General features: G+C 41.6%; 1 pseudogene; it reads left to right on the forward strand.

Annotated features, from left to right (window-relative positions):
- Positions 1-5,349: 5,349 nt before the first annotated feature.
- On the forward strand, positions 5,350-10,141 carry LOC123761133 (cuticle protein 7-like; annotated as a pseudogene).
- Positions 10,142-14,548: the final 4,407 nt, after the last annotated feature.

Consider the following 14,548-nt stretch of genomic DNA (forward strand, 5'->3'; position numbering starts at 1 on the left):
CCCTTAACCAAGCACAAATCCAGTGTTGTATCACCTACTTAACCTACCTCCAATCCTTCCCTGCCGCCCCCTGCCAATCATCACTTCCCCTAAACATCCCTATCTTCCCTTTCCTACACCAACTTCCCAATTCTTGGCCACTTAACCCTTCACTTTTCATTCATCCCTGTAACCATTTTCACTACACATTATCTTCTTTAAACCATGTTTAAAATATTATACTAGATGATTGTTAGTGAATATGGAGTCTTATTTAGTGTTATTGGAAATCGATATAATATGCCATTTCATGCTAAGAGCATTATCAGATGAAGCCTCCAAACCGGGAAGCTCATGGAGCCATTCAATGCAAAAGCGGGCACAAGGCTCGACGCCAATCCGCCTATGACGATCCCTGTTCATATATTAGTCACCCTGCAAGGTTTGGTGAGGCTAACGCTAAGGATATGGCCCCAACCTCGAGCAGACATAAGGCAAGGCAATTATGAGAAAACGCTAAGCCAGTACGACTATATAGCACCAAAATTGGTATGAGGACGACGACCTGGGATTCGTCCCTGGGAAAGAATGGTTCCACCCACTTAGGCCATCGAGGATTAAACGCCGACCTTCACACATTTTTATATAGATGAATCATTATGTGGTGATGATTGATGCGTCACTGACTGGGTGAAGATGGTGTATGAGAAGGTGAGAGAATAAGCAAAGTGACGGGATATACATTTCCTTCCCAAACACCTCGCTTCTTGCGGGTCAGCGTTCGATCCCCGATGGTTCAAGTGACTGGGCACCGTTCCATTCCTACGTCCCATCCAGGATCCACCTCAAATCCCTTTCAAGTACTATACAGTCGTACTGGCAAACGCTTTCCTAATTTTATTCTATTAAATAAAGATAATTATGAGAAGAAAGCACTAGAGCACAATAGCTTTATAGCACATGAAAGTGATAGAAGGACATGACAGGCAGGGGTAAAAGAATTGTACACAACCAATTTGACTATCGGAGATCGAACGCCGACCCTAGAAGAACTGAGGTCCTCCAAGCGGATGCACAATTCTATTAGTTAATGTTCTATTATACTATTTTGGACCCGTCCATAGTTCCCATGACACCTACCTACCCATGCACAAACCCAGTTGCTTTGGTTACTTTGGTAGCACACTTGGGTGTGCTCCTCCCCCCCCCCGACCCCCATACACACACACACACACACACACACACACACACAACTGGCATCGGGAAAAGCGGGGTCCAAGAGTTATAGCTCAATCCTGCAAGCACAAATAGGTGAGTACAAATAACCGAGTGTACACACACACACACTTTGATCTGAGAAATGGCTGCTAGAGTTCAACACCGGCAAGTTCCTGATCCCATTTCCAGCGGTGATGGAAATGGGATCAGGAGCCAGTGGACAGAAAGGCCAATACATGATGAAGGGAAACTACCTCCCTATAACTAGAGAAAAACACCTGTGAGTGGACATAACACCCAACCTAACTCCAGAGGCTCATATAAAATAGAATAATGTCAGTCGCATACTCTACTTTGGAAAAAGTCAGAACATCCTTCAGAAACTTGAATAATGAGGCTTTTAGATCACTGTATACCGCCTATGTGAGGCCAGTCCTAGACTGTGCCGCTTCATCATGGAATCCGAAAAAAAGCTCGAAAGATATCTAAAGCAGGAAGGATGACTTCCTTAGACTTCCCCATCTAAGGAAGCTCGATAAGGTACAGAAGTTTGCAACGAGACTCGTCCCAGAGCTGCGAGGGATGAGGTACGAAGGGAGACTGAAGGAACTAAACCTGAAAGGAGGAGGAGGGAGAGGGGAGACATGATATAGATATAAAATACTTAGAGGGATTGATAGGGTGGAAATAGAGGAATTGTTTAGAAGAAGAAGGCATGGAACGGAAGCTCGAGACTCAGATGTGTCATAGAGATGCTAGAAAGTTTTTCTTTAGCGTAAGGGTAGGGAGCAAATGGAATGACCTAAAGGAGCAGGTTATAGGGGGCAAACTCCATTCATAGTTTTAAAAGCAGGTATGATAGGGAGATAGGTCAGTCATTGCATTAGCAACCATCGGCTAGAAAAAGCAGGGACCAAGAGCTGCTCGACCCTGCAGGCATAAATAGGCAAGCACGCACACACACAAAAAAAAGTAGTTGAGAGTGGAAGAAATACAGAAAGCAAAGGACAGATTAGATGCATCTTAACCCGGATTAGACGCAACAGGGCTCAATACAACTACAGAGAGGGCAGGAAGTGCTGTTATTGCTCATCAGCCCGATGGTAGCACAATTTAAAGGAATATAAGAATTAATAACTGGGTATCCACAATGCAAGCTGAGTTGGTAGCAATACTGGTAGCACTCTAAATTATTGACAACACTGAAGTAGACAGCTTAATTATTTCCGACTCCCTTTCCTCACTACTAGCAATAAACACTTTGCAATCAAGTAATGACGTGCTTGTCTCAGAAGCCAGACAGAGATATATAAGCATACTTAGCAAGAGGGTAAATATAAAAATGTTGTGGATTCCTTCTCACATTGGCCTGTAGGAACATGATAAAGTTGACGCCCTTGCTAAGGTTGCAGTAAATAAAGACAGTATTGAACGTAATGTTGAGTTACCAAATTGGTCCCTTAAAAGTGTCATTAGACGAGAACTCCTGGAAGAATTTGAAGAAAGTAGAACAGTGCAAACTGGAACTAGCAAATCCATTGTTTATCATAATGAAATGTGTGAAGCAAACTTGTGTATGAGGCAAGTAACAATGTCAGCAGACTAACAGACGTTGTCACAGCTCGAATAAGACTTGGCTACAAGAATCTCTGACAGTTCGGCCTGTATAGGGATCTAGATGAAGTGTAAAGTGTGTGGACACAGACAGGGACACATTCTGTCTCGAACACTATATCTTGGATTGTAATAAAATTGAGCCATTTAGAGATAAATCTAAGTTCACGCTGTATGATATGGCAACCTATCTTATTACTAAGGACAAAATACTTGAAATCCTTGCACTGTATCCAAATTTCGCTTCCAATAGGTAAACGACATATGAAATTAAGAAACAAGTAGTGTATTGTGAAGACTAATATTAAACAGCAGCTCCCCTATGACTCTGCAATATCTCCATTGCATATATGTATTAGTGATAAGACCTATCATGTTTGTATAACAACTTACTGTTAATATATAGCTCTTGAAGTAGAACATTCTCTGTTACTAGCTGATATTATAATTATAAGGTGTGAAGGATAGGTGAAATTGTTTATGTAATAATCTAAGTTGATGTCTGATAAAGACCTTTTGTGCCCTCTGTAATGCTTTTTGCGCTACCGCTCACAGGATGAGTATGGGGTGCACAATAAACTAGCCGCCTCCGGCGGCAACAATTCAAGGGCCAGGAATGGCTACATAAACATAAGAAGATTGGAAGAAACTATGACAATTATATTGCCTCCAAAGCAAAGTGACAACTGAAACTCCTACATAACCATATAAAAAGGAAAATGACTGCATGACAAAGTGACCAGGTTAAGTGACCTACTCTGAGAGAGTACTCTATTAACATTGGGAGCCGGTCGGCCGAGCGGACAGCACGCTGGACTTGTGATCCTGTGGTCCTGGGTTCGATCCTAGGCGCCGGAGAGAAACAATGGGCAGAGTTTCCTTCACCCTATGCCCCTGTTACCTAGCAGTAAAATAGGTACCTGGGTGTTAGTCAGCTGTCACGGGCTGCTTCCTGGGGGTGGAGGCCTGGTCGAGGACCAGGCCGCGGGGACACTAAAAAGCCCCGAAATCATCTCAAGATAACAGCAGAGCCCCGAGACTGTTCAACACGCTTCCGCTACACATAAGGGGTATAACTGGCCGGACCCACACAGTGTTCAAGAGAGAACTTGACAAACACCTCCAAAGGATACCTGATCAACCAGACTGTGACTCATACGTCAGGCTGCTCGCAGCCGCGTCAAACAGCATAATCATATATACAGACTTCCTGTCCCAGACGACGGGAATTGTAAGTACACTAATTCTATAACAATTATGGGATTGAGGCTTTTCAACACCCTCTAAATATAAGAAGAATGACCAACATTCCTCTGTTTGTGCTGAGGGGAAAAACATGATTAATATTTCCAAAGAGTACCTGATCATCCGCTCAGTTGCTATTGTAGAATGTACCTGCTAATCCAGTGTACCTGCTAATACAGTGTACCTGCTAATCCAGTGTACCTGCTAATCCAGTGTACCTGATAGTAGTGTACCTGCTAATACAGTGTACCTGCTAATCCCGTGTACCTGATAGTAGTGTACCTGCTAATACAGTGTACCTGCTAATACCGTGTACCTGCTAATACAGTGTACCTGCTAATCCAGTGTACCTGCTAATCCAGTGTACCTGATAGTAGTGTACCTGCTAATACAGTGTACCTGCTAATCCCGTGTACCTGATAGTAGTGTACCTGCTAATACAGTGTACCTGCTAATACCGTGTACCTGCTAATACAGTGTACCTGCTAATACAGTGTACCTGCTAATCCCGTGTACCTGATAGTAGTGTACCTGCTAATACAGTGTACCTGCTAATACCGTGTACCTGCTAATACAGTGTACCTGCTAATACAGTGTACCTGCTAATACAGTATACCTGCTAATACAATGTGCTCATAGTTTCCTGATTTATGCATATCCCGAATAAAAACATTTTAATTCGAAATCCTCATAATTCACTTTTCATTCTTAAACAAAATGTTGCGTAAGATTGTTGTTAGGGTGAAGAGGGAAGTGGGTTGTGATTGTTTTCCTATCTCTCCTAACCGGTTATGTTCGTTTCTGGCTAACCGGTTAAAGTATTTAATATACCATGAACATGTCAAGGTACAAGCGAATAAAAATGAGGTTAAATGCTAACCAGTAAATGGCATCTGGTTACGTCAGAAGTTCTTGTGTTTTTGACCGAGATATTTGTCTCGAGGGAGATTTCTTCACCAATCAAATACGAAAATAAACGCACCAAAATCACGCAAATTAGCATCTACGTTGAGGTGTGGCACCGGTGATTGCCTCCACAGGTCTAGGCACCCCGTAGAGGAGGCTCTGCGGTGTCCAGCCTCCACAGGTCTAGGCACCCCGTAGAGGTGGCTCTGCGGTGTCCAGCCTCCACTTACCTCCCTCAAGGTCGACCTTCGAGACCCCATGTGGTCCTCCTCCCGCAGTGATGACCCCCTGCTTACCTCCTTCAAGGTCGACCTTCACTATCACTATATAAAGCTTTAACAGCATCCTCTCCACATCACTCACTCCTCCGCCTCTACAACAGCCAACATGATCACTAAGGTAGCGTAAAATATGTATTTTAGTTATTAGGATCAGCCTAACACACACGTCACGGATTGGAGGTAAATAACGTTATCTATTATGTGACTTCATTCAGCTACAAATTACGTCTGTCTATATGTTGGAGAGCACGGCCACATTTTCTGAAGCGCAGATATTAACTACCAAACAAAATATATTTTGAAAATTGTGAATTCATCAAATAATGTTGTATTGACGAATTTCCAGTAGCCTCGACAAGAATAATTTTGTACATAATAACGATTGTGTAATATTACGCATAGTAAGCTTGCCTAACCTAGCCAACCACCTAACGTAAAATAATCCTATGAACAAATCCTACGTTAAACACCTAGTCTGCTTAAACTACATACAATATTGAAGTTAAAATGAACAAATCTTGAACAAATCCGCAATAATACACAGCAAATATTGCCATAGAAATGAATCCTCACCTGTACACATTTAGTAGGCCTAACTGAAACACCCGCCAATAAGACGCAGGGTGCAATAACTACTCTGCAAAACATTCAGGCCGTTTTCGTGATCTGTTTCTCCGTAAAAAAATCCAACTTTTTTGTTATCCTAACCAGATAGACCCAAGCAACCCACCTAACCCATCAAGTCTGATACATAGAGAACGTTCATATTTGTGAGACACTGCTTTTCGTAATAGGTTGCATTTGTATCGTTGGTTATCATCTCGTAAAGAAAACGACCTATTAGCTGAAAGGACGGGCTGAAACAGTATTGAAAATTGTCAATAAAGATGTTAATAATAATTATAAAAAATTGTTTTAAAGAAATCCAAGTACCTTATATTATAGTCGTGGGTTGGTGGTGTTGTCGTCGTTGTTCCTCCTTTGCAGACAATCCAACCCACAACTCGGTAGAGTGCTTATACCTCGCTAGGAGATCACACTAGGCGCTTCTGGCCCTTGGAGAGGGGCTCAACGTCACACATTTAGGGGATGCGGCTCCAACACTTAGCCTCGTTGTCACGTGCACACACCCACTCGAGCCGCTGTGACTCCCCACTCTCTCCTTAGGTGATATGATCTCCTCAATCCCCCTTTGACTTATTAGTATTACCTTCTATCCTGTCCACAGCAGTGGTTCTTGGTTCTCTCTCTCTCTCCTTCTTTACTACCTCCTGGGAAGCCTCACTAGGACAAGGGCAAACACCAGCAAATTGGGATACATTTACTGGACAAAGCACATACACGATACATACACATATAATAATAATGAATCCTATACTCTATAATATTACAATCAGGTTGCACTCCAACACCATCAGAACTCTATCATCAGCTTATCAAGTGGTATCCTATCTCCTGGTTCACCACCTGATACTATCAACCTCCTCAAGTTGATCAAGTCTACATACACTGTTGTACCATCAGCAAGAGAATATATATATATATATATATATATATATATATATATATATATATATATATATATATATATATATATGTATCTATAAATGTGTACAAAGAAAATCAGCATTTGAATGCAATAACATATATCAGCATAAATGTTCCTTGCTTCACTGCAATGATCAATCGATCACCCTATCAGTCCTAGAACGCATACATCTGTAGGTAATCCAGCCTACGACTGTAACTCTAAACTTCCGTATAAAACACTTCTTGACATAAGAATACAAACAGTCACTCCCCTCTCACTGCGCCTTGCACGCTAATGACGACCAAACACTATCAACTCCCTACAAGTAATCCACCAGAACTTCCCTTCCATCTCTGGAAGTTCACTACCCTGATATCTTCAGGTTCTTCCGGGCTTAACTAGCAGGATCCTCTGCAGCTCCTCCAGGCTGCTACCATGAAGTTTCCTTGAGCAACTATGGTGCTTCACCCTTCTGCTAGGGTCCTCCACAGCTCTCCTGGCTGCTACACCATGAAGTTTCCTCGAACAACTATGGTGCTTCACCACCTCTACAGAAGCACGTGACACTCCTCTTCACTGCTTTTCCTCACAGCTCGAGGTCGTCTGCTCCACTACCTTGGAGTCTCATCAACTACTTCATCTGTGCTGGCTTCGAAGTTTTCAGCAACTTCTTCCCCAAAGACAAACCTGCAACCCATCGACACTCCAATAAAATTGTTTCCCCTTTAACACATAAACAAAAATAATCACACAATATGTTTGCCTCCAACCTCTATCTGTCCTGTACATACAGTGAGAGTGGACTCCCCCGTTTTGGGCGGGTCCATACTCCACCTCGCCCGGTGGGCCTCCTCACTCAGGGAGGGTCCTTCACCGTCAGGAGCCGGGCTCCCTCAGTTGCCCGCCAGCGCTCAGAGGGGACGGACGTCGCTCCGTGTTCCTCCCTCTCCACTCTCTTATTTCAGGCCTTCTGCCTTATTAAAACATGTCTAACTTATCAATAAACATTGCTACTGTCGCTGGGCACACGACCAACTACAAGCAATTACTATGAACTGGCGTATATCGTGCTTACCACAGATTGTCTGGTCGAGGGCGCTCCTCCCTCTGACGAAGCTTGGTCAGGGCACTTCCACGGCCCACAATAATGCCTCTGGGCGGTTTAATAAACACTCCTCGTCGCCCACGACTTGAGACCACACGTCCCCATTTTGATTCCACAGCTGGTACGCCTGCACACTTCTCTTCTCTTCGAGATATATCACTAGGGGTTCCCTTCTGATGGGAGCTCAAACGGAGCGTGGCTTTCCCCTCAAGTGAGGTCAAAGCCCCTCCAGAAACGAGCCTCACGCCTCCAGCAAAATATCCACATCTTCTAACCAGTCATTTATCTGTTTTCTTCTTCATTGCCCATAATCTTAAATTGTTATATATATCCAAGCAACTTTTTTACATATGGGTTATTACCTCAATATTTGCTAGACCTTCTAATCAGGTCAGGCTTGATGAATAACTCTCAAGGAGGGAGACTCGTTTCTCCTGCATGCTGAGATCATAACACTTATCATACCTTGAAGGTGTTCTGGGAGTTCTTTTACTCCCCCGAGCCCGGCTTTGGGCCAGGCTCGATTTGTGATAACTTGGTCCAACAGGCTGTTGTTTGGAGAGGCCCGCAGACCCATATATCCACTTCAGCCCGGTTGGTCTGGCACTTTTTGCAAGAACTTCTCTTAAGTGCCTCTTGAAGATTTCCACCTTCGTTCCGGCAATATTTCTAATGCTTGCTAGGAAGGTGTTGAACAACTGGACCTCTGAGGTTCAGTGTTCTCTGATTGTGCCTATGGCACTTCTACTCCTCACTGGTTCTATTCTGCATCTTTCACTCCAGTATGATGTTATTCTACTGTGTAAATTTGGGACCTGGCCTTCAAGTATTTTCCATGTGTATATTATTTGATACCTTTCTCGTCTCCTTTCCAGAAAGTACTTTTTGAGAGCTTTGAGACGGTCCCAATAATTTAGATGTTTTATCATGTCTATGCGTGCCGTATATATTTTCTGTATTCCCTCTAATTCTGAGATCTCTCCCGCTCTGAAGGGGAAGTGTTAATGTTTCTAATATTAGTGTTATTAATAATAGAAAGGTAAGTATTAATTCTCATATTTAATGTGGCGTATGAAATTGAATTTACTGTTACGTGGCTCTGCAGAATGTAGAGCCAAGCAGCGTCGGGGAAAAGGCTGTCACATAGTCCAGGATGAGCTATTGAAATGATCGAAAGCGTCTACAGGCACAGGAGTGTGTGTATAATCATTGGTCATCATTCGCACTAAAAGCCAGTTTTAATCTCCTCAGTTTAGCGTCCTTCTGGTGGTGGTTGTGGCGGCTGTCGCGCAGGACTATGATCGCTACGCCCCCCCAGCCTATCAGTCAAGCGACGAACAGGTACTTCAACATTTACAAATGTTTATAGCAAATTGAAAAGTGGTTTACTTCAGTATTTTATAAAAAAAAAGTTCAATTATGTATTTTACAATGACAAGAAACATATTATAAGCAGAAGATAATCGAGTTTCATGTCAAGCATAGTATAAGATCATAAGCTCTTTCACAACATTCTTACACTATTGTGCCATGATACACTTCAGGAGGGCATGCCATACAACTTCCAGTACGGCGTCAAGGACGACTACTTCGGCAATGACTTTGGACAAACCGAACAGTCTGATGGAGACACTGTCTCAGGCTCCTACACCGTCCAGCTCCCAGACGGCCGCAAACAGATCGTAAGATCACTATAAACATCTTTTAAAGACCAAATTACCAAAACCAAGGGACCTAAACTTACATGTCTTCAACTTGTTAAATAGTCCTTTGTTACTCCTTAACTGTATTATATTATGCAAAATATATTTTGTCACTATTTCAGTTGAACTAATATTTATTATAATTATCTAACAGGTGAATTACGTTGTTAATGACGATGATGGATATCAGGCGGAGGTCAGGTATGAGGGCGAGGCCCAGTACCCCCAAGAGTACGGTCCAGCAATCACCTTCAAGCCCCAGTACCAGCCCTCATACTATCCACAGCCTTCATACCAGCCCCAGCCCTCATACCAGCCCCAGCCCTCATACCAGCCCCAACCCTCATACAAGCCCCAGCCCTCATACAAGCCCCAACCCTCATACAAGCCCCAACCCTCATACAAGCCCCAGCCTTCATACAAGCCTCAGCCCTCATACTACCCTAAACCTTCATACAAGCCCCAGCCCTCATACCCTCAGCCCTCATACCCCTAACCCTCATACCGGCCCCAGTTATCCTACCAAAGAAAACTAAGTCAACGACAAGAACACTGGTAAACTAAACGGGACAGCAATAACAATGAAATGTTGTAAACTACGTTTACGTTTTCTAAACATAATCTGCTAGAAATAATAACTTATTACCCCCAGCATCCGCAAGTGTTTTCATTTCTCACACCATTCATAAAAGTTATTCGTTTGTATTATTTTAGGTCTTAAATCAACTCGACTGAACACTCAGGGTGAGACAAACAATTTTAACAATGTTGAATTTCATTTAATGCATAATAGTAAAAAAAAAAAAAAGGTTGAATATACTGTATTTAGTTCAATTTTACTTGTAAGATACATGAATACATGTATCTTATACGTAAGCCCCTCTAAACCACCTGGTATTACTTGACCCCTCTAAACCACCAGTTGAGATAACTGGAGCTTTGCAATTAGCAATCTCGTGCTTTTTAGTTTGCTGTAATTATCTATCCCAAATTTCCTAGTGCTGGTTAACAGACTTAATACCTATGTACAGCTCAGGAAAGCGCAGCTAATGCCAATATACACGAGTATGGGTAAGCATTAGGTTGGAAATAGGGGATGTTGAGTTATTGAACAAGTTACCTTGTAACAATAGGCGTTGGATTGTTTCAAGCATAGGTTAGACATATATATTAATGTGTTTTGGTGGCTATAAATTGGAGCTGCCTCGTATGAGCCAATAGGCCTTACGTAGTTTCCTTCTCACGCTAAAAATAATAAAAATATATTTACCAAACTTCTTGGGTAATATTGAAAACTCATAGTTTAGATGGTATCACTCAAGGAATGTCAAGTATTTTCATAATATCACCCACAACTCTTGTAACTGAGTCATTACATTTACCTAATGTCGCTCAAATCCAACTCTTATATTTGCAAGTTGTGGAGCTGTAAGATGGACGCATTAAAAACGTTTCCTATGTATTAAAGCGTTCAATGTACAAAAGATTCTTATGTGTTACGCCGTTTTCAGGTTTATTCATAGACGACTAATTGTAAAAATAGAATATAAACAAGGTATATGAGCGAGTTTGGGCCATTAGTACTTCTACAATTCACTATATTCTTATCTACTTATTTCCCTCTTGCAAGCACATGACGTTCCTGTGATAAGGAGACCATGAAGACAACTTTCTCAGCCATTCAGACGCTCCAGTGACCTAAACAACGGATGAACAGTTGCAGGTCCATCGTTAGCTCACACAAATAAGTGGATTTCTCTCTACAATTTTCCCATAATACTTCCTCCACTCAGTGGTGACCCTTCACTTATGTCTGTCAAGGTCGACCTTCACCGTGACATATAATTCTCAATCAACGCTGCCTCATCACTCCACAAAGAACTGAAGCAAATCTCTAACCCTGTCCATGGAGGACAGGTGAGAATGTGAGTGGGCTAGTTATAGCTTGGTAAAAGCACAACAATCACCTTTGTGGTGAAATATCATACTGTATAGTGATTGTAGACATGTTAGAGAGAGGATATGTCCAACATATCTCTAACACTGTCAACAGAAGATAACAAATATATGACTGCAACCCGTTCTCGCAAATTTAATAAGTCAATATTGACTTATTAACTACGTGCATAGGTGATATACTAAACATAATAGATACCCTTAAAAAGATTCATAGAAAACACCGACCTTACCTAACCTTGTTAGTATCTTAAGATAAGCATCTTATTGCTTCGTAATTACAATTATTACTTAACCTATACCTATTATAGGTTAGGTAATAATTGTAATTACGAAGCAATAAGATGCTTATCTTAAGATACTAACAAGGTTAGGTAAGGTCGGTGTTTTCTATGAATCTTTTTAAGGGTATCTATTATGTTAAGTATGTCACCTATGCACATATTTAATAAGTCAATATTGACTTATTAAATTTGCGAGAACGGGTTGATGACTGCTAGCTCTGTGCGCAAAAATGAATAGCCACATCTGTGAAAGAGAATAATACAAAATTAACGAAAAATCCACAAGACTTCAAGTCGCCATCCTCATCTAAATCTTGCTGCTTCCACAACTTGATGTTACTGGCGTTATGAATGACCAAAATTTAACAGCTGTGAAGACATATTAACGCTTCATGTATTAGGTTTTGATTAAATTACACTTGATAACGTCAGCTTACTACCCAGTTTAAACTGTTATCAACAGCTTGATCCGGTACTTGAAGCTTACTCAAGTCCAAGCTTTTCCACGAACATTCAAAGACAAGGAAAAAAAGTTCTATTTCCCACTCCTTAAAAAATACACATTTTGTCCAACCAAAAATGTACGAACCCAAGCAATCCACTCAACCTACAGAGCCCGATGCATACAAACCGTCAATATTACGGTGTTTATATTTTTAGTAATGTGCCGTATTTTTTAACAGATTGGTCGATTCCGTAACAAAATGCGACGTATTAGGTGAGAGGACGGGAATAAGAGCAAGCTTATTGATCCTTATAGAAGGCTCATTAACTCATGCGAGACGAGTAATATTTGTGTTCAACACACCCGCTAAATACATTGTCTAGCCCGTAACAGCTCACCGACTCGGCGCCTATTATGCCACCGCCAAAGGACACCTGTGATTCGTCCGTCAGACTACGAGCAGCGGCGTCTAACAGCCTGGTTAACCAGACCATCATCCAGGAGGCCTGGTCAGAGACCGGGCCGCGGTGACATCGATTCCGGAAACCACTCAAGGTACTATCTCGGGCTGTCAGAGGCCACTTTAGACGCCAAAATTTCTTTCACGTTAATAGTGAGCAACAAACCAAACACTCTTGAGGCCTCGAGTCCAAGTGCAAGGAAAGTTTGCATTAGCCAATCCTGGCAGCCACAAAACATAAATATTAATTCACATAGCGTTAATATGTGTGTGTGTGTGTGTGTGTGTGTGTGTGTGTGTGTGTGTGTTTTCTGTAAACTGTAACACAATGTAATAAAATTAATAAAAAAAAGGAATAGGGATGGTAGGAGAAAAAAATATTAAAGTGTTCAGTGAGAATCCACAAGGTCTTCTCTCAATATTCTTTTTCTATTGTACTCACCTAGTTGTGTTGGCGGGGATTGAGCTCTGGCTCTTTGGTCCCGCCTCTCAACCGTCAATCAACAGGACCACACACATTGTGTGTGTGTGTGTGTGTGTGTGTGTGTATTCACCTAGTTGTGTTTGCGGAGGTTGAGCTTTGCTCTTTCGGCCCGCCTCTCAACTGTCAATCAACAGTTTACTAACTACTTTTTTTTCCACACCACATACACACACCCCATGAAGCAGCCCGTGACAGCTGACTAACTCCCAGGTACCTATTTACTGCTAGGTAACAGGGTCATTCAGAGTGAAAGAAACTTTGCCTATTTGTTTCTGCCTCGTGCGGGAATCGAACCCGCGCCACAGAATTACGAGTCCTGCGCGCTATCCACCAGGCTACGAGGCCCCTGTTTAGTGTTTGTGTGTGTGTGTGTGTGTGTGTGTGTGTGTGTGTGTGTGTGTGTGTGTGTGTGTGTGTGTAAATCACTAAAACTAACACGTGATGAAAAATGTGACTTGTGTCAGACCATGGAGGACGAATTGAAACAGGAATTTCCTTAAGTACTTTCGTATATTAATACATCTTCAGAAGGAATGATTTACAAGTCAAGTATTAGACATATATATAGACAGGAGAGAGAGATGAAGTGAGGTGAGGAATTGAATTCCCATTCAATGAAAAATGAATGGGAATTGGGTGGATACAAATAAGAGCCGCATAAGAATTGCAGAAGACCTATTGGCCCATACGAGGCAGCTCCTATTTATACCTACCAATAGACACATGGATAATAATAGCCTAAGATAGTAAATATTTACAATGAATTAGTGAGACAATGTGTATCAATGATCCTACTCAAATCGCCCTTTAATTGATCTATCAAAAATGGATCTAAGTTATATAAACCACTGTTAATGTTCAAATTACATTCTGTTGTAATCTGTATTAAAGCAGATTCAATTATGTTCCTGTTTATAAGTGATTTTACAACTCGTTATTGAAGAATCCATTTCCCAATCAATTTGGTGAGCATTTTCTGACAAATCTGTCAGAAAATGACATTTTTTTGTCATATATATATATATATATATATATATATATATATATATATATATATATATATATATATATATATATATATATATATATCCACCGCCATATTCAAGCTTGTTCGCATTTGTGTTGCTCACGTGGCCCCACAAAGTGAGGTGATTCGATAAAATATCTATGCTCGAGTTGACCACCGAGCGCTGTCAGATCTTGGATATAAATTGTCTCACGACTACCAAGATTTTTGTACAGTCGAATGGTCTAGTGGTTAAGGTACCCCGTACACCAAGGTGCATAGCGCTCCTGGCTATCTGGGTTCGAATCCTTCTGGGGTGTGGAGTTTGCAG

The sequence above is a fragment of the Procambarus clarkii genome, chromosome 41 (assembly GCF_040958095.1).
Source record: "Procambarus clarkii isolate CNS0578487 chromosome 41, FALCON_Pclarkii_2.0, whole genome shotgun sequence".
NCBI lineage: Eukaryota > Metazoa > Arthropoda > Malacostraca > Decapoda > Cambaridae > Procambarus > Procambarus clarkii.